General features: G+C 31.1%; 1 long non-coding RNA gene across 1 annotated transcript; it reads left to right on the forward strand.

Moving 5' to 3' along the window:
• Positions 1-1,860: 1,860 nt before the first annotated feature.
• Positions 1,861-22,384, forward strand: LOC118184312 (uncharacterized). Its single transcript, XR_004757403.2, has 3 exons — positions 1,861-1,926; positions 17,070-17,273; positions 20,370-22,384. It is a non-coding gene; the product is annotated as an uncharacterized LOC118184312 (long non-coding RNA).
• Positions 22,385-22,845: the final 461 nt, after the last annotated feature.

A 22,845-nucleotide genomic window follows, 5' to 3' on the forward strand; every position in this document is an offset into this window, starting at 1 on the left:
CCAGAGTCTAACGTTCAAAGCAGTGTGCTTGGGGTCATTGTCCTGGTAGAATTTAAAATCGTTATGAAGGTTCAATTTTCGTGCTGAAGATTTCAAATTTTGATTTAAAATGTCATTTTACTTGTACTGATCCATTATACTGTCAATAAAAACAGGATTACCAACTCCAGCGGACGACATATACCCCCATACCATAACTCCTTCTCCACCATGTTTTACTGTTGGCACCAAGTTCTGTTTGCGAAATTCTTCCCTGGGTTTTCTCCACAGCAAGATTCTACCGTCAGAACCAAATATATTAAATTTACTCTCATCAGTAAATATAACTTCATTTCAGTAATCAGAATTCTTATTTTTATGTTGGATTTTGCGAAAGCCAGTATGAGTTTTCTATTCTTTTCACTTACGAAGAATTTTTTTTTAGCTGCTCTACCGTGATATCCAGTAGATCGAATTACTCTTCTAATAGTCTCAGAATTAACAATTACTCCATATAATGCTTGTAAATCAGCAGCAACTTTAGGAGCACTCATTCTTGGATTTTTTTAATATTTCGAACGATAATTCGCGTTATTCCATTGGATAGCTTTGATGGTCGGCCAGGTCTTCTTTTATCCTGAATCATATGATTCTTTTTATATCGTTTAATGATATTGAAAACTGTTGAATGACTGAAGTTAACTGTTTCAGCAGTTTCTCTAATAGATTTTCCACGTTCAACATGCAAATTAATAACTAATTTTCGAATTTCAGGCAAAGTTTCTTTTCGTTCAGCAATCATGGCTGCACAGAGCTAAAAAAACACAAAAATTCCAAAACAAACTGGAGAGAAATACTGCAGACGATTTCATAAATTATTGCCAATTGCTTTTAAGTAAAAATAAATACCCCAAAAGATATTTTTATTGCTTACTTCAGTCGATTTTTGTTGCATAGTATGTAGTGTCCCATCACTTATGTGAGCCATTTTTTGCTCCGTGCTAAACAATTGTATTTTTATTAAATTAATATTTTAATATTTTGAGAAAATGTATGTTATGTAATAATTGTTATTAAATTTAAGTATGAAACGCACCCACAAAAAATTTTTACATGTTTTTTTAATTAATTTTATTAATACAGTTTCCTTTTGTAAAGCATAAGTGTCCCATCATTTTTGTGAGACACTGTACCCTCTAATTATTTCTCAACCAAGAATAATGATAAAATTCTATGAATTATCTATGATCTTATTATTCTACGATCAATCTTCTTTTATAATAATCAGGGTTATTATGTGAATTCTAATCTTTTTCAAAGCACAAAAGAAAACATCATGAAATACTTCTGCGAATTATATAATCAGATATCTGAAACTTTAGATTGAAAAAGAACATGAAATTGTCTGGGAATTTGATATTGTAACAGTTAGCAAACTATGACAACAAAAGTATGTCATACTTCCATCGCTTCAGATACAAAAATAACTAGTAATAACACATCTATTATATCACGAAGCTTGGCTCTTTTTCTATTCTCTGCTTGTAACTCATATTCTACAGAAAATAAAAAGATAATAGTGTTCTCTGTTCTCTAGCCTATGGCATCAGAAACCACTCACAGTGCGGCTACGGACAAACAACTTAGAAGCAGACGATAAAGAATTGCATTAAAGCTCTTTAACGCGATATTTAAACCGAGATGTCTTGACTATCTCACATAAAGGAACTTTTATTATTAGATTGGAGTTGTTGACCGGATATCTAAGCATAGATAAATATTGTCGGGTCAGCTGCAGATAAAATAGGCCTTTATCTTTTGCTGTCGGAATGGTAAACAAGTTTAAACAGCATTATACCACAAGCCGCAATTCTTTCCTTTCCTTTTTTTCTTCTTTCTTTTAATCCATGGCGGAAGTTTAACAAGATCTGAAGTAAAATATCTGAAGTATAATATCTAAATATTTTATTATTTTCTTGTAGTTCTCTCTAATTTAAAATCCAAGTGCTAATCTAACTAGAGCTAACGGCCTAGTTTAAGGTATACTATATGTCACACCGAATTAATTACCTCCAGCAAATGAATCATGATTTAATAATAATAATATTAATAATTTACGTATGGGTTTAAAACTGAAAATCATGCAAGAGAATAAGGAATAGCTTTCAGAAGAAATAGCTAACAATTATTAATTTGGTTTAGTTCATTTGGTTATAGCAAAGTACTCGAGGAATACCTGCTTAAGGGAAGAGATGGCTTCTCGGAAGACTTTCTAAAGACTGGCTCGAATACACATTACACATGGAGAAAACCACGAAAACGCCCATGCAACCAGCTCATTCGCAAGGATTCGAACTCCAGACCGGACCACCAGTGTTCTGTGACTTTACCTGGTGGGCCAATAATTAATTTAAGATGAACTAAATTAATTGCTAACTACTTATCATTAAATCTAAGTGGCAATATTTTCTTAAAATTTTGCGTTTAATTCTTACAAAACTAATTCTACAAATGCTTTTTCATTTAAGAATGATTGAAAACAATTTTCTTATTAAAAATTATTTTTATTAACCAAATTTTGCTAAATATTTACTTACTTTTAAAAATCATTAATAATTTTATAACGTTTCGTTTATTTTACTGTCTGGCATTCTAAAATATGGACTATGAAACTGAAAAAGTAATGACGTATTCCCAGTTTTTTGAAGAATATGGGAGAAAATGTTAAAGTTATATTATTATTGGAAATTAGGCATATATTTAATAATTAAAAAAACTACATATATTACTACATATATTTCAGCAACCAAAAAAAAAAAAAAAAAAAAAAAAAAAAGTTCAGTCATTGCGCAGGCAGATGAATGTCAAACGTTCTGTGGAAATTTGAAACTCAGAATATAAGAAAAATAATGTTATCATTATTGATGACTTATTAAAAATGTATTATTTCAGTTTCCAGAAAAATGCCAAATAAATAATGAAGTGCCTTTGAAAATCTTTATATACTGTTTTACGGATTTTAGAACCTCCACTTTTAAAATTTTGACCTTATTTCAAGAGAAAGATATACATTTATTAACGTTTGCTTGCTCAAGTTTTTTTTTTTTTTTCCAAATTTTTAACTCAGGTGTTGAAATTTTATAATCTTTCTTGGAGCTTGAACATCAAAATGAGTAAGCATTTCTTGCAGTTTGTTACGATCTGAGGTATACTGTCTAGTAACACAATAGTTTTAATTAAACTTTTAAAACACTTAGTAATTGCAATAGTAACTTTATTAATTTTAAACTTTAAAGTATCAGATCCCTAACAGTTATTTTTCTGTATTTGTTTCCTATAGTGCAATTGAAACATTCATTAACATTTAATGATTATCCATACATTTATTAATTCAGATTTCATATAAATAGGTTTAATTTGACTCTGTGTTTTACTGAGTTGCGCGCTAATAATGTTTATATTTTATGCCACTGTCTACTAGTGATTGTTCTTATTTACACAAATTGTTTAAACTTTTGCTCAGTCTGATGAGTTCTCTATTTTTACATCTATTTTGCTTGGAAATGTTCTTTGGTAATTGTTAATTACTGAAATTAAACTAAATATTTTTTTAATCTAAAAATAAAAAGGGATAATTAATAAACTTGAAAATAAATCACTAGCTGCAATCTTTTGGTTTTACAAATGGACTATAATTAAAGCTTTAGTGATGCCAAATTTTAATTTATGAATGCAACTGTTAAATTTAATTTTTAAAATATTTTTTTATTCTAAAATTAAATATCATATGAAGATTTTGAAATGAAGGTCAACTAAATTCCAAAGGTAATATTTCCTTAATTTGAACTTAACTTACTGTAAACAACTATAACTTCAGAAAAAAACAATTCAAATGAAATTTTGTTTGAGATTTTCAGACTATTTTTACACTGAAAACTCTGAATGGATATTTTAGTCAAATTTGTCTTTCTGAGAAGTGGTTATTTTATTTAAATGTAAGAAAATCACTAATTCATGGAATAATCTTTCTCTAACTTACTGAAATGTAAACAATTGAAATCTACTGAAACTACTGAAATCTCATTTACCAAGCTTCCAAACAACTCAGGAACTGAGAATCCAACAATAAAAAATGGCGAGTGAAATTCCTCAGGCAGAAAAAGAAATTCTCGATATGATTACGCATATCATTTTAAGAATTAGAGATATTTAAAGTTTATGTTGGCGTAGCTAAAATTTTCATACTTTTGTATGTTGAATGTATGGCGGAAAAAAGATCAGGAAAGATATAGAACTAAACAATTAATATTTTCACGTTAGCATAATTGTCATATTTAGTGAATACAGCTCATCTTTTACTCTTTGGTTTTAGTGATATAGAATAAAATATTAATCAAAAGTTACATTTGCATTAGAAAAATATATTATAATCTATTAGACCGTCTTCTAAGTACTATGGACAGAGAAAGGAAATTATTTGGAAAGAGAGGTTTATAAATGCTACATTTTTAAGTCACAATTAAATTTCTTTTTATAAATATTCTTTTTATTTGGTATAACTTCTTTATAAAACTTTACCGGGCTATTAAAAAAATAATCTTCCCAAATGCGCAAGTAGAAGACGTAGTTCTAATGTAACAGAAGAACATTTATAAATTGAGCCAAAAATATAATGTAAATCTTAAGCATTTATTAGTATTAAAGGGAAAATGAGAAAATAGCATCGTAACTTCCAAGGAAACATATTTTAATTTTCTATCCCAAAGCTTTCTTGATTAAGGATAAATCCTAATTTAATTAAAATAATTTTTAGGAACCTAGAATGTTGCATATGAAAATAAAACAGAAATTTTATAAAGTAAATAACAATTGTTTTTAAATTTTTCTTGCGGAAATGAAAATGGCAGGTTATTTTGAATTGCCCCACAGAATTTATTTAATCAGGAAATGAATTTTCTCCTGGATTAATTAAATACGGAAATTAAACCGTGTCCTCTTGATCTCGATGAAAGGAAAGAAAGACAGTTGCCACGGATGGAAACATTTTTTTTTTTTCATAATTCTAGCCAAAGTACAAAGTTTAATTAATTTTTAAAACCCTAACCACTTTTATTTTTTAATACAGCAAGGCAAATATACATAATGTAGAGGATTAGACATATATATTGCAAGAAATGCAAACTTTGTTTTTTCAGTTTCTTAGTTTCCTATAAACAATGCACTGTTACAATTTTAAAGAAAAATAAAAAATCTTATTCCTCGTAGAATGGCAACAGCTGTCAAGATTAGCAGTTGGCTGTACTGCATCATTCATTAAGAAAATGAACAACGATCTATTAGCTTAAAATTACGCGAAAAATATAAAAACTACAGAAGTTTCTAACTTCATAAAACATATTTGCTACATTCAAGATTTTTCTTTTCGAATGTCTTAGTAGGAAATTAAAAAACTTTTTACTGTGCACAGTCATTTAAATTTGTCTAAATTTAATAAAAAATGGATTTAAAAAAATTATACATATAATATGACATAAGCTAAGCAGCAACAGAATATCCGAAATAAAATTGGATTGGGAATAAAAATTTATCGATTTTTTTAAGGGTTGCGTGAAATTTATTAATCTTTAAAAGAATTACTTACATGTTATACTTCTGCATTTTTATTTTAATTTATTGAAAATTTGTGACATTTACTGGAATATATTTGTAATAAATTTAAACGTTAACATAAAAATATTTTTTTATTTTGAATAAGTACTAGTCTACAATGTGTGAAACTTAAATTATGAAGGGTGATTTCTTTGAAGTGTGCATTTACTTCTTTTAATATTAAATACGTTTACAAAAATAAAGAACTGAGCTTAAAAATTTTATATCTTCTGCTCTAGGACGGTAAGTTGTCCTCCAAATTCTTCGGGCACTGAAATTACAAATAATTAATCCTAATAACAGAAAAATGAAAGTTTATGGTATTTCGGATGAAAGTAGGAGGCAGTATTAAAGAAAATCGCCTCCTTGAATTCTTCAATAAAGTATTATTGGAATGCTTTTCTGCCAAAGTCGCTTCAAGAAAATAAATGTCATTAGACATCCTCAGTTTGCTCTTAATTTACATCTAGACAAAAGAAAATATATCAGAGAAAATTGATGAAAAAATTAATTTAAAGCATTCAGTATTTCTTGATATAATAAAGCTATGAAATCTTATTCAATACACCATCATAAAATTCAAAATGAAAGAAAGTTTGGAGGACTGTCAAAACTGCTTTTGATGTACAACACATTGTCGTCAAGAATATTTTTTTAAAATAAAAATAAAAGACCTAATGCTTCCGAACTTACAGCAGAATTTCATGATGAATCTTATAAAATATTTCTTGTTTCGGAAGCTGTTCGAATATTAACTCGATTTGCTAGATACAACTCTCGGATGGCGAAGAAAAATTAACCGAACAGAAAATTTAGGCTTTTCTTCTCAAACTCTGTATGAGGAATAAGAATTCTGAATGACAGGTTGTACTTACTGGTACCACATATTATATTACTCCGCATATTTAGAGTAAATTTAATATCTTTGGTTCAAATGATCAATTAACAGCGTGAAGGAAACTTGAAGAACTTCAGTAATAATAATAAAACATGGTGGAAGAGGTGTTATGATATGTCATACAGAGCTGGAAATCTTGAATTTATGGATGACATAAATGCAGCCCTTTCGAAACTGTTAGTCTCGCAATCTGCAAATTATTGCGATCTAGCTGTGCACTTTTTTTTATTTTATTTGGTGAGGAAAAGAGGAAAAAAAGGGAAAGTGTCAGCGAAAAACAATGTAATAATGGAAAAAAAAACAAGAATTAATATATATAACAAATATCAATGAATTAATATTTGTAAATTTATCAATTATTAAAATAAATATTCCTAACTTTATAACAAAAGAGAAACTTCAAAAATGTTTGCGAGTTACCAAAACTTGTCTGGCGACCAACATTAGTACAATGTGGACCACTGGCGCGATGGATTATACAAATAACCTCGAATCCAGATTTAATGAACCTTCTGGCAACAACTCTAAAATTCTTTTAATCGAGATTATTCATTAATTCTGGAGACACTAAAATAGACCTAGAAATGTGCAATGAAGCACAAAATTTATGCATTAACTAATAGGAGGTTAACTAGAGACTATACTAACTAATATTTAACAAACAGTTACTAAAATGAATGAATTAAAGGCATTTTGTAGACAGAATATAACGACGAAATTTTTAAAAACTTTTGAGTACAGTAAATTATTACTTAGAGAAAAAACATCTGACTTGAAGACCTTGTTTCAGAGATTTCAAGATCTAAAAGATTTTTGACTTAATTAGCAATTTTTTTCGCAATCTTAAGACCAGAAAGAAATTCGTAAATGTCATTCGTTGTATTTCCTCTTCCGTTATTAACTTCGCACACAATGTTTGCGCTATTAACCATCACACTGTATCCGAAAATTAATGATAGTACTCTGAAAATCCGCTGTGCACGATTGCACATAAAAGAAACGTCTGAAAGCTTTCAGATTTCACATTATGCCCAAAGGGGCGTTTTTTTAACATTTTGTGTGTTACCTTTATTTATTAAATATCATGTTCTTTGCACTTAAACCATAAAATTCAATTCAACAGTAATATCGCAAAATTAAAATGAGCTTATCTTTAGAATTTCCGATACCCAGTCAGGCGCGCTGGAAATAAAACTGTTTTTTTTTTTCCTCGTACAGTTGCCATTGCTCGCTTTGAAATCGTCGAGTTTCTTAATAAAAAATTCGTTAAAATGTTACAAAATATGAAATCGACAATAAAACAAATTCCAAATTAGCGCTTCCTGTTGCCCATATTCGGTGGAGGATTACGTTATTCAAAATTCGATGGCTCTAGGTATCGTTGTCTTATTACAGTGCGAGGACCATACATACATTTATGTAGATTCTTCATTATTTGATTTTTTTAAATATAACACAAAGCGCTAATATTTGGTGGCAACGATTTGAAAAGTGAAACGGACATTTAAAGTTTTCGACGCAAAATGCCAAAACGAAATTAATAGTCCTTCTGAGCTAACGCTCTTTTGGCTAGTAAATAAATTTTTTTATGTTTCGCGTAGTGGCAACACTCGCTGCTTCTACATCCTTCTCATTCTACTTGCTCGTCAAACTCTGAGGCATGATTGATTCGACTGCGGATTTTATTTTGCCAGGACAGGGTTTTTACATATTAAAAGAAAACAGGCACATCCTTCAACGTTAATAAAATAATAGTTTATTTATACTTAATTTAAACATTTTCTATTATTAATTCAGCTTTAAGTTTTTAAAGTAATAATTCAAAAAATAAATAAACCTACAATAAAAAAGATAAAATAGTAGATGTTTCAGAAAAGTAAATGTACCCATTTTACAACAAAGCCTGAGAATGACACCATGGAGACAACCACTGATATTTTCACAACAAACAATTCATTTTTAAAACTATTGTTATCGTTAAAAGGTTTCTTTTGAATAGAACTGTCTTATGAATTACTAAAGCAAAAATAAAATATGTATATAAAAGTTTTTTCAGCTTGGGTTTTGTTAAGGGCACTAAGAGTATAAGTAAATGAATAGAGACAGACTTTTTTAGCTTGTTTAGATATTTTATCTTTCTTAGTATATGTTATAAAATGCAAAATTATGCAGCTGCTAACAATGGAAGATTTTAAATCAAAATTATCAAACAGAAATTAATACGTTGAATGCCACGCTAATTTCACGTGGCTTGCCCGTATGGCTAATGTGAATTCCTCATTACGCATGGAATATTTTGGCTCACGAACAAGCTCACTGTCGGTTACCAGTGATCCGCATAGCATTGAACCTATTCTTTTAAAGAAATAATATTGTCATAGTTACCAATACAGTATAAATCTTTTGGTAGCTATGTGCTTTTTAAAATATTTTTCCATAAATACTTTTCATTTGTTATGTTCTTACTCTAACCGCATCCTTCGGAATTAAATTACTTGCATAATTCTTCCCTCTTGATTTTCATACGACAAAATTAATAAAAAATGGGGGGGGGGAGAGGTACGCCAGTAAAATACCGTAAAACTTATTTTTCCGTAATATAGCAAATTGCTCTGAAATCATACTTAGATTCTTCGATTGTTTCAAAACCTAGAATGACTTTTATTTCTGTTATTTTACTGCTGCCATCATTCAAACCAGCAAAATAATTTCGCTTCGAACAATATACATTAATATCTAAAAAATACTTTTATTTCCCCCACCCCCATCCAAAAAAAACTTACATGCTTGCTCACTATCAGTAATTCGAAAGGGAACCGATCGATTTTTGTTTTTCAGTGATTCACGATTTTGAAAATTTTTTACATTCGATTTCTCAGAATCGTCAGTTAGGATATAAAACAGCTGTTGTTCTTCATTTTTCTCAGAAATCGAGAAAAATCTTTCCTTATCGATTGAAGAAAGTGAAAGCTGGGAAAATATGACTTAAAACTGGAACAAACTCAAAATTCTCTTATTATGTTGTCTCCGATATTGCTCCCTGTTTCACAAGAAGAAAATTGCCTAGACTATGTCTGATCTGAGCCAAGAATTAATTTAAAACTGATTTCCAAGAAAGAAACGCATGTCATAGGGAAACAAAATAGATTTCTTTTAGATACACATTTTAATGCTTGCTGAATTTTTCAGAAAAGCACATGCATAATAAAAAATTAATCTGCATTACACTGCATGGTAACAGGATGTCTAAAACTATAACTGCTATAGATATCATTTATTTATTCACATTACCAAACTGTATTATTATTTCTCTTTTGTTGTAAGTCCATGTAAATTGCTTGTGTTTGTATTTCTTGCATAATCATTTTTACTTATTTTATGTTATTGTGTATTTGTGTTTATTTTCAACAACAGCAATTTACTGTCTATAATGTCTGTTGGGCTGGCTTTTTGGGCTCCAGATATTGAGAATGTGAAGAAATGTGCAATTATCCCCAAAATCAGAAGTATGAGTTAAAAAAAATCTACAGTTCTGACTGTAAAACTGAATGAAATATATTTCACATGAAAGAACTTGATGGCCCACATTAATAGGAATGATAATTTTATAACAAAACACGTGATACCCGTGTTGATGATGAGTAACATGTAAGCAAGTCTCAAATTCCTAGATTCTGAGGCCTGGAGATCTTTCATTTCGTACCTCTTATTCTATCTAACACATGCCTCCGAATTTTCAATCGCATTTATATTTCTGCATCCATGTGCCCCACATACGCAAAATTTTAAATTCCTACATCATGCGAACTTTGACATTTGTGTAGGAAGACATCGGTACCAGAAATGAAATTAATATACGTACACGATTTTAATATTAGTTTTATTACTAATATTACAATCATGTATGTAATATCGTTGTTACTTATTCATTAGCTGTATATCATTGTATTAGTTGATACTTATATCAGTTTTTTGTCCTATTTCATCGTATTTATTTCAATTTGTGGGTAATTACCATACTTGTATGGTGTTTAATTAATTTACTTTGAAATATATTTTAACACTGTTAAGAAGTTTATTAAGCGCCATGTAGTTAGGAACATCTCAAGAGGCCAAAAATATTAAAAGTTAAGCTTATTAAAAACAGTAGGATAATCTTTGAAGAACATAACTACTAAGAGTGTAAAAAAAAAAAAAAAAAAAAAAAAGACAATTTACAAATTTACACAAGTATTCTTAAACTTTATTAAGGGAGAGTATTTTTAACTTTTGGTAAAATTAATAGAAGAACCCTCTTTAGCAGTGCATTTTAGCTCAATTCGAGCCCTTGTTTTGAAGTAATTCAATAATCAGCAGATGTTAATCCATAATAAAACGCATAATGAATTGATTAATTTTACTGGCTTATTAGCCAACGTAACTAACTATTCAAGTTCAGACTGCTTCGGCTACATCAACTGAAAATTGCATGAAGTCTTTCAAAGTTTTTATCTTCTGGTGGCACAAGTAAAGGTTCTCCGCATCACATTGATAGCTCGATAGTCAGACGGCCAATCAACTGAAAATAATTTTTTTTTTCATTTTTCAAAGAAATAAAAACTTTTAAAATGAAAATTTTGTGTACGTATCTTTAAAACTAGTTATACTAATAACATTTCATAAAAATAAATACTCGTGGTATTATGGAATCGGTGCGGAAACTTAATAAGCAAAAGCGATACTCCTTTGTTAAAGCTGTCATCCCTCTTAGTCTCCAATACTGGCGAATTTAATTTCCTCCGTATTGAAATCCGCAGTACCCACCTCAGCAAGAAAACAGCACAATTTCACTTACTGGCAAGAAACTAGGTGAAGGTTTTGAGCTTTGTTTCCTCTTAAAAATCAGAAATTTTAGAGAAGAAAACTTCTTATCTGAGATTTCTTATACAGGTTCTACTATATAGACAATTCGAAGTACATACGTGTTGGAATTATGCAAGCAGTATCTGAGATATATCAGTTTCCTGTGCCTTGGTTTGGTTGTTTAGGTTGATGACATTTGCTAATTTCTCTCTAAATTTAGTGATTCTTTGGAAGACTTTGGCAGTTTAAGCGTTGTAATATTAGAACAGAATATTGAATGACTATACTCGATACCTTGGATTCCGATGGCATTTTAAGATAATAAAAATGAACTTTCGTACTCAAAGATAGTTTAAACGAAACCGATAAACTGTAGCTGTAAAATCAAAGACATGCTTGCTATAATAGATTATGCATAAAAAATGGTTTTGTGAAGGCTAGTTTAAAACATCAGATTGCTTTCAAAACCTACGCTTTGGAAATAAATGCTTAGCAAGAATATTGTTTTCACTTTTACATTCTCGTGAGGCATACTCGAGATTAAAATGAAAAAGGTGACGCACTAAACAGCGTTCTTGCATGAAAACGGAAACCTGCAATGAGAGGCGTAGGGGAATCTATAAGCGTGACCGGTCAGGCTGAGAGCAGTTCCCGTAGACGTGAAGTTATAACAATGCATCACAGGATATATGGTTCCCGTTACACCCATATAATCCCTGATTACTGATTACCCGCCCCCACGGAAACAGCCCCCACAGTCAACCCATAAGAGATTCAGAGGAAAGGTTTGTCGCTTTGGCGTTTATTGTTACATTGTTGTTCCGAGAATGTTAGGTCATAAAAATGGAAAAACACTATTAGTTATATCTGAAGTTTGTTGCCCGGCTTTTCTGTAGTTATGGCGTATTTCAGATTCGGTATTTCACGTAAACATTTAGAATATGTCATGTGCACAAACTGCGTTAATTAGTCTGAATATGTAAATGTCTTCCACTACTTCATACGTATTCCATTCATGTATCAGAATTATAAAATGCCATCTCGATAAATAACCAGATACCTGATATTAATGCCGGTAATATAATTATTTCCTTCTGTGTGTAGCCCGAGAAGCTTTAAAAAGTTAAGGAATTATATATTTCAAAATCCAGACTGTGTTCTACTCTTATTATCTTTTATATTATAGTAAAAATAGCGATGTTTTGAAACTTAGAACACGTCAACGGAATATAAGATGTTTTAACTGCGAGATGGAGGGGTTAAATTAACATTTTAAGTATTTTTCGATGTTAATATCTTCACTTAAATATCATCTAGACCAAGAATTCTTAAACTTTTCAAATTTTGTACCACATAAATAAAAGTAAAAAATATATATGAAGTATCGTGTACCAATATATGGATCAGAAGGGGTGCCATTTTACATTAATTTTAAATATTTATCTGAAAATTATAGCATTAAAAATAATGCAATGTACCACTAATGGTACATTGCATTATTTTTAAAAATGCATCTCCACAACACAAAACCATACAAACCAGGTGCATCCTGTTAGAACGTGCATATCTATAAATTTAAAACTATGCATATAAAAAATGTAGTCCGAATAAACAATTAAACACAACTTCAATCTTTTAGAACAATCATTTTTCTATTTATTTTTAACAATAACAACGGTAAAGAAAAAACTGGTAACCATGGTAACATTTTGCGACTGCGCAGATAGTCTCGCAGATGATTTTCACAGACGATATGTTAGCGTCATAGAACAAATACAAAAATATTAAACACTGTGAAAAAAGAATCATTATTAATTTAGTTTTATATTAAAATTTATAGTAATTCAAATATAAACTTTGCATTGTGTCATTGATTTTAATCAAAACCAAAAATATATGTATTAAAAAAAAGAAAAAAAGAAACGAGCGGTCCGCTATGATGTCCTATCTCGTTCTGTCCCTAAAGGAGTTATCTAATGACAAGTGACCTTAGAAAGAAGCATTTCCGAGAAATGAGTTTCTCCTTCTCCTACCACTGGAGGATTTCCTTTCACTGGAAACAACATTCCAGCTATATATCCTCTACATTTTCAAACTGGGACGAAAATGTTTCGCTTAAACTGTGTCTCGCGTAGGTTTCCCCCAAAGAGCTGGTTTTCGCGTAAGTTAATCAATGAGGTATCCCGAAAGCTAACATTCCCAGAAATGTTTCTTTCCGAGCGCAGCCACGAATAGCTTTCAAATTTGATAACGGTTTCAGATATGATTGTGTATGCTGTCCTTAATACTGCATCAACTGACAAAATGCTTTACACAGGCAAAAGAAGCTTCTTCCTTTCATCCTATAATGCACAAGAATGGACAAATTCCGCATGCGGTCGAGTTACAGCATGCAGCTGGAAAAGAGTGCTCGTTGTTTACCATTGAGTTTATTATTTTTTAAATTAAAACAAAGGCTCTTTTGGGGGGGGGGGGCTTTCGAAGTTTAGATTATACTGTAAGTTTACTTTAAAGTTGTTTTATTCTTATTTCTTGTTTTTTCAAAGTTTCAAATGACAACGTATTAAAGCTGTAAGATTAAGAAGAGCACCTTTTCTAAATACTAAGCATCCATGAAAATGAAACAGAGGTGCTTTTAAAGTATCTAATTCAATAAATATTTATCTTTTATTTATTTATTTATTTTAAAAATTACTCTAAAATGATAGACCTTAAAGATGTGGGTAATCAGTATAAAGATAAAAGCACTAGGCATTTTCCATCAACACAATACAAGTAGACCTAGTTAGCAGTTTATGACGTTAAGGAAATATTTTTTTGGCCTGGCTAACTATTTGGTATTGAAATACTAAATATGTGGACTAAGGATGGATTCAGCAATTTCATTATGTTACTGGCACCTATTTTAAGATATCAATTTAGCCAGATTCGAGTGCTTTTAAATTTTGAGTGAAATCGTAATTCCAGGCAAAATGCAGAGTTCCAAATCAGATAAGCATTTAGGTACATTGTTGTGCAAATGACTCGCAATATTGACACAAACTTATATTATTATTAATCAAACAACGGAATACGTACATCACAACACGTGGAAAAACTTGAGCAGCTGGGGAAGAAAATTTGCTACATCAAAAAGTGATAATATCAGGAGCAGGAATTGTTATGAGCTGTAGTTGTTTGATCAAAATAGCTTTAAACGAATTAGAAGTTCAAAATAAAGATGTAATGTTACCTGTGTGGAAAGAATATTAAAAAATACTATTCTGTTATCCTTGATATCATGTCTTCTTATGCAAATTTATTGATTATATAAGGTATTTATCCTGCCTTCTTAGCATGTCTTTGTGGTGTAGTGTGCAGTACGCTCGGCGCGAATTCGATAGGTCCGTAGTTCGAGTCCCGGCGAGGGCGTTGCTCATTTTTCACATCTCCTGCTTCGAATTAACCTATGTCTCTACAGTGGCGCCCGAACTAAAAAAGTGGTAGATGACGTTTCTCCACCACCAAGATTTGGCAGTTGGGTCCGCTAATCCCCAGTGGCCCTTTAAAAGGGGTAGTATATAAGGTATTCCTCCGGCTTTCTTAGCATGCCTTCGTAGTGTAGTGGTCAGCACGCTCCGCGAGTATTCGATAGACTCGCGATTCGAGTCCCGGCGAAGGTGTTGCTCATATTTCATCTCTCCTGCTTCGAAATAACCTAAAGTCTCTACAAGTTTATATCAAATATCTTCAAGCGTCATGTTCAGAAACTACTTTTCAGGAAAAATGTATTTTCAGAAAGACAGTAATACACATTTTTAGAAGACAACAAACTCTTTTGTTCCTGAATCGATTATTAATCTCTTTGCTTCTCGCTGAACCTCTGGTAAAACAAATGTCCGTTAGAATCTGGATATGTAAAGCTAACTTCTAATCATTAATGTGTTCACATATATTATTTTTCCTGTGGATAACTTTTCATTACATTATAGCAATCTTGCATTTTTATAGATGTTATATACCACATTCATTTTATTGATTTTTTAGTATCATTTATTTTTTTTATATCGCTGAAGGAACTGTTTATGATTTGTTTTGGACTGGCTTGAGAATTTTGTTTTTAATCAATTGAAGAGGATCATTTGCCCTTTAAAGGCTTTTGCGACATACAATTCAAGATTAGAAGTAGCTGCGAATCGACGAGGCCTAATGATCTTCCATTCATTTTCCACGCTGCAAGCAATACTCGTGAATTATCCGAAATCACAAACGACGTTATGACTAAGAGCTTCTAAATTTTTTCAGTACTGTATTTTAAGATTTTGCCTCTAAACATTTAAAAACAAGCTTATTGATTCAAAGGCGGGCGACATATAGCCAAAAGTAGATGTTCAATAACGCTGTTCCGGGATTCTAAATTACAACCCTATGTGGGCGTTCGGGTCACAAACCAAGCGATTGAAGGAGCAACAGAAAAGAATATAATTCCTCCGAAAAATATAAACAACACAAAATAAAACGTAGGAAAAAGGAAGGAAAAAAAAATCTTCCCACCCTGTGCGGGGCAAAATCGTGTGGCAGATTTCTCATCTAGATTACCTCATTTCCCTTCGAAGGGAGACAGGCGCAATTTCCTGTGTTTTGAGAAGTTTGCGCTTTCTTCCTCTCTCGCTCAACCATCCGACCAGCATTTCCAGTAACAAAATTCTCCCACATAATTTAGCAATATGATTAAAATTATTTCGACAGAGCACTGAAGTGTAAAAAAAATATTAAGGTACACTAATCTGCATCTCCGAAAAATTATTTATTTCGAATACATAAAAGTCCCTTATAATAATGCTGCACCCAGTTATTAAATGATTATAGCTTGAAACCACACAGCATTCTCAGAATAACGCGCCTAGCAACAATACTGTTTCTTGAAGCTATGAAATCTTTCTTTAAGAGGAAGTCTCGAAATGAGGCGAATATCCGCCAGTGAATCTCATGCCTTTAAGGGGAATCTCAATTTGAAAAAATTTTAAAATTAACTGCGATTACAAAAATATACAAAACGTATTGGTATATTACATACTCATGAGTAGTAAAAAATAAGTTGTCACAATATTTTAAACTAAATACAATAAAACCTCTGCTCACGAATTAAATTCGTTCCTGGAGGTGTTGTAGGAATTAATATAAAATGGATAAATCCATTTCTGGACGAAAGTTTATTACAGCTTGAAAGAAATATTTTGTGTTGAACTTAAAAACAATATTTTGTATGCATATTCCTAATACAAAACAAACGAAAATCATTAAATCCAAAAAACTCCGTAAAGAGGCTGAGGCAAATTTCAGACTGCAAACAGGCCACGATTGCATGGCACATCATGTTAATAAAATTGGCATCCTTCCATCTAGTATATGCTAAATTTGTAATTTAGTATTATGAATGCAGAGTATCTTCTTATATGCCCGGACCTAGATAAAGAGTCTCAGAAACGTGGTGAGATAAGCAAACTATACTGGAATGCCAGAACGTTAATGAACTCCTTATTAAGACTACGATCTCTTATGTTCTTTTCCGTGTTGTTTAAATTTTTAACTCTTTACTTTTGTTCCCATGTCCTTTTGTTTTGGTTCTTACTTTAAATGTTTGTTCTTTTTTATTTTTTATCATTGTTCTTGTGTGATACTTGAGCTGTTTTATATGTTTGGTTTGATCCTTGCAATATAGCCATATGTAACAAGAACAACAACATTAAATCCAAGATCCAAGTCGTAATATTAAACAGATAAACTAGACGACACTTAATTTAATTTTGCCATTCATGTACGAAGGGAGATGGCCAGACGGACAATATCAGTGGAAAGTGATAAGGAGAAAAAGAGAAGTGATGCTACTGTTTGGATAAGGAATCCTTTTCCGTAAAAACATCAGGTAAAAATTCCGTAAAACTCTTCTTATGGCCTTTCTTTCATCTTTTCTTTGTCTCTCACATTCAACATTCGACTCGCTGGGTCTATGCTCCATTAAAAATTTCTCCCGTGATCTGCTGTGTATGTTTTAAAATGTTTCTAAAGTGAGAGACTGGAGACCACTGAAAACTTTACTGCAATTTGCTATTATTTTATCAGGCTGATAGCCTTACGTAATAACTTTGCAAATAATACTAACTTCTAGAAATTTGTGATATAAAAAGATACATTCTCCTCGGAATCGGCATATTTTAACCATTCTGCTTTCATCTTTTTCTATGATACTTGTATTTCAGTGTATGACTATATGTGTATGTATATTACTATTATTTATTAATTCATTACTATCAATTTATTTATTACTATTATTCATTCATTATTTTTCAGTGTATGTATATTACTATTATTTATTAATTTTTGCCTAAAGATGAATTAATCTAAATTCCATTGTTTCATAATAGTTTTAATCGCTATCAAAATATATGTTTAAATAAAGAAGGATTATTTTTGGGTACTTTAGAAGTTCATAAGAAATAACTCTTTTTGGTCAAGGTGTCAAATTTATAAGACATTTAAACACTATCATTATTCGACTACGTTGCACAGCTTCTAGAAATCATTATTTGTAGAAGAAAGGCTAAATTAATGCCAACCATGTTTGTGGTCATTTATTTCAGCCCACTTGCCAGTTAATTATATATTCAATAATTTAACAAGTTTCTCACTTGTATATCTATGGAGCGCAAGAGGCCAAGGAGACCGTTGGCCCACATTTTAGCTAACATGTGACTCGTTTTACGACTGTAATGAATCTCGAGTAATTGGCGCCCTGAAGTCACTTTATTTGAATTCTACCAATCGTCGGTGAGAGTCACATACAGAATGAATGGCAATGTATACGCAAATTGATAGTAAGATGGCACAAGAAAATTACAACTTTGCCCTGCTGATGTTTGTGTGTATTTGCAACTCCGCGTGCGGTGATTTTTATGTTGGTTTATTTCTTTTCAGTATAATAGTACTTGTGTAATCAATACAAGTTCTCCCTCTGTTAATGGCTCAAGGAGACTTAAAAGGACTGCATATTTTAGTATAAGTACCTGTTTCTGTATGCTTATTGTGAGATTATACGACATAAATATTGGCTACGTTTCTTTTCTTTTTAAACCATTTTTCTTGCATTCAATCGTCTTCATTATGGCGAAGTTACAGTAGCATTTCAAATTAATAGATTTTGTGAAAAGCTATACGTAGTTTCTTCATGTTGATGAATGAATCCGACGCAACAAAGAAAACACACATGAGTGATGAAGAAATAGAAGAAATTATGCCTGTGCCTCTTTGAACTCGCTATTCTAAAACTTTTAGCTGCAGAGAAACCCTTAAAATGATTTAACAGCACTTAGTAGAACTCTCATATCACAGTTACTACAATTATTTTATTTTTATTATTAGTCCAAAGAGGCTTTGTCCCTGAAGGACTATTGTTTTCGTTTTGCGATTTTGCATTGGTTCACTATAAATGTCTATTTCACTTTTCAAACCGTTGCCACAAAATGTTACAGTCCTGCATTATATTTGAAGAAATTAAATAATGAAAAATCTGCATAAATGTATGCATGTTTCTCGCATTGTGATAAAACAACGGTACGTAGAACCATCGAATTTTGAATAACGTAATCCTACTGCGAATATGGGCATGTGGAAGATCAAATTTGAAATTTGGAATTTGTTTTATTATCGATTTCATATTTTGTAAAACTTTAACGAATTTTTGAGTAACAAACTCAACGATTTGAAAGCCGGTAATGGCAACAATCCACGGAAAAAAAAAAAAAAAAAAAAACTCTTTCATCTCCAGCGTGCGGCTCATTTTAAAATTATTTTGCGACATTGCTATTGAACTGAAATTTATGGTTTAAGTGCGAAGTGCGAAGATGGTTTGGTTTGGTTTATTAGATTACGGCAAAGCACTCGAGAGCTATCTGCCTTAAGGAAGGGATGCCTTCGTGGAGGACTTTTTAAGGGAAACTGGCTTGTATACACATTACACATGGGGAAAACCACGAAAACACCCATGCAGCCAGCCCGTTCGCGGGATTCGAACCTCGGACCGAATTACCAATGTTCAGCGACGTTACCGCTCAGCCGCTAGTGGGTTTAAGTGCGAAGAACATGATATTTAATAAATAAAGGTAACACATAAAATGTTAAAAAAACGCCCCTTTGAACGTAATTTAAAACCCGTAACTGTTCAGATTTTTTTTATGTACTATGACTACTTTTGTTTAAAGAAAAAAATTTTAATTTATTTATTTTGTCCAAATTAAATAGCAGCATAAAAAGGAAATTGGTCTTCGCAATTGTGCGGCCGCTAAAAGAAAGAAAGCTTAAACTTTATTTTTTAAGTTATTTATATAATTTATTGTTCCAGAGCTTTTAAAAAAAAGTTTACGAAAGAGCTATATTCAGCCTCACTAGTAAATATGTATTTCGATATGTTACTTATTTCCATGGTTATTATTTATTAATTAATCAGAATGAATTTCTATGGCACAGATTCAAATCTTACAACCAAGTTAAAGTCGAATTTAGCCATATTTGAAAACTTATTAATCCGAATCCAGAATTAAGTTTCTAACTAATAAATTTTATATGAGCATTATTTTAATGTCTAACTATAAAAGATTGATTTAAATTTAACTGTTTATTTACAAAGTTGCCTACATTTTCATGGACCTATAAAATATACCGTTTTATAAGTAGAAGGACATCACTATTTTTATAGAGTAAGCCATTCACATGCAGTATAGATATTATGTTTATCCAGATTTAATGTAAAAGATAATAAATCCTAGTTGTCTGCTGCAATGAAAGTTTCAACGCATAACCATTCGTGGCGAAGAAATGATTGTGTTTGATCAGTTGCTGTCGTAAAGACTTTTAACAAATGTTGTTAAATATTTTATGTATTTAAACAGATTCCTCCGAACTAATTGCTTTTTGAAGTCATAAAAACAACAGCAAGAAGTAATAAAATGTTTATATTACCTTGTAGGAACATTAGGTGATTTCGGAAGCAGGAGAGATGAAAAATGAGCTACGTCTTCGTCAGGACTCGAACCACGGGCCTCTCGAATACGCGCCGGGCGTGCTGACTGCTACACTACGAAGGCATGCTAAGAAAGCGGAAGAAATACTACCTTATAACCTCTTAAAAGGAAATGTGAAAGATACTGATTTATTTCATACATCCATCAAATCTGTCATGTTTAACAGCCATCCCCAAACACATTTTCATGAATTTAATTCTTTTTTAAAACAATTATTAAGAAATGTATATTAAAATTATTAAATAACTACTAATAATATACATGAGATATTATTATTATACACCAGAGAACAGGGGCTCCGTTGCCTTGCAGTCTAGCAGACTGCCTTACTCGGATTAAAGCCTCTGCCTCCGGAAGCTATCTACTACCCGCTCCACCACAACCGGGGTGGGTGGCAGGTCAGACGGCAATTACTGAGTCTTAAAACAAAGAGATACATGGGCAAACAAGGCCAGTGTGCAACAGAGGTTTCAATACATAGTCTGGATTTACAATTTTTTCTTCTAATACATACGTCATACATTTATCACAGCTTATTTACATTCAGTCCTTTGTGAAATACTTCAGCCATTAATATTGATTTCAAACATGCAATTTTGCACAGTTCTATAAAAATTCCTGTGACCAGGGTTACAATTACTGTTTTCAGAAAATAAATAGTCTACATAAACATACATATTAGATATACAATTATAAGACATTTCTCATTCAGACAATTAAATACAATTTAACATTAGAATCTTAGGGATACAAGGAAAACATTGGTACACCAGTCAATTTTAAGCCAAATCTTTCTTTTTTCAAAAAGAACTTATATAGCTACATATATAAGACGTAGAGTTTTAATTCTAAAAACCTCTAAATGCATCTTACCGTAAGATAGCAGAATTATGTTAGATTTACAACATACCATAAGCAAAGTTCCTATTATCCATTACTATTAACTTGTTTAACATATCAATACTTGAATACTGTTGTTGCAATTTAAACCAAGAGTACCAATTAGTTACATGAGAACAATACACCACAGTATTTGTGATATTTTAGTACATACTTTTACCATTCTATTAAACTTATATTCAACTCAGATACTTCAAATACAAAACAAAACAAAAGAAAAAAATTTTTAATATATATATATATAGTATATATACATGCACATGCAAGTGAGTTCAAGAGACAGTTAATAATGGAATATACAATGAATATAATACAAAAATCAACCTGCAAATACTTAGATGCAGTTATTACTATTATACAATTGTTGTACATAGCAATAATACTACCTTTTCTTTTAAATCAGTAATATATACAGGACTAAACAACACAGTATTTTATGATGCTATATTACATACAGTTACCATTCTATTAAATATATATTCAACACAGCTTATTCATTTACAAACAAGATGCATGCAATAGACTTCAAGATACAGTGAATACTGGAATCAATAGTAATTTCAATACCAAACCTAACTAGATTGTAATATTAACTTCATTACCTGCAAATACTTAGTTACAATTATTACAATTTTTACAAATACTGTACGTAGCAGTGATATTACTTCCTCTTTTACAACACTGATACATTAGACTATATTATACAGTATTTATGATGCTATAGTACAAACAATTACTATTCTACTAAATTTATATTTAGCACAGATAAATATAATAATAATAAAAACCCTAACTTAGTAGTAACATCAACTTCATTAACCTACAAATACTTAGATACAGTAATTGCAACTTATTCAAATGCTATACAGATCAGTAATACCACCTTCTCTATTTCAGTACAGATATATACAAGACTATACAACTTTGCATTTATAATTCTGGTAGTGCATACAGTTACTTTACAATTATGTTCGGCACAAACTCTTCAGGTGCCAAAAAGATGCATACACGAGAATTCAATGAACATTTATTAAGGGACTGAACAGTAAATATAATACTAAAACTCGATCTAGTGAGTATCATAAGCCTCATTTAACTACAAATGCTTATATTCAAGTTATTGCAAGTATTCAGATGTTGTACATAGTAGTGGTACTGCCTACATTTTGAAATACAGATACATACGAGATGATACAGCACAATATAAGTGATACCATAGTTGTTGAAACTACAATTATATTAAATTTAATTCAATATAGTTGTTTGGTACCCACTTGCATTCAAGATTATCATTGAATACGACACTTATTTTATTCTATGAGAGTATGAGCTTGTGTAAGTTAGAAAAATACTAACTCTACTCAATCACTGATTTCCCCTTGAAGTTCTACTTTCACTCATGGAAGAGGTATGTTCTTGACAGAATTTTATTATGTCCTTGATTTTTTTAAGATCAGAGAATTTCTTGGGGAGGAGCTCCGCCCATTTCGAACGAAATTGTTCCTGTGGTTTCTTTAGATG

Source organism: Stegodyphus dumicola, chromosome 1, assembly GCF_044657685.1.
Source record: "Stegodyphus dumicola isolate Sdum_Otavi_A_Nest chromosome 1, ASM4465768v1".
NCBI classification, from domain to species: Eukaryota; Metazoa; Arthropoda; class Arachnida; order Araneae; family Eresidae; genus Stegodyphus; species Stegodyphus dumicola.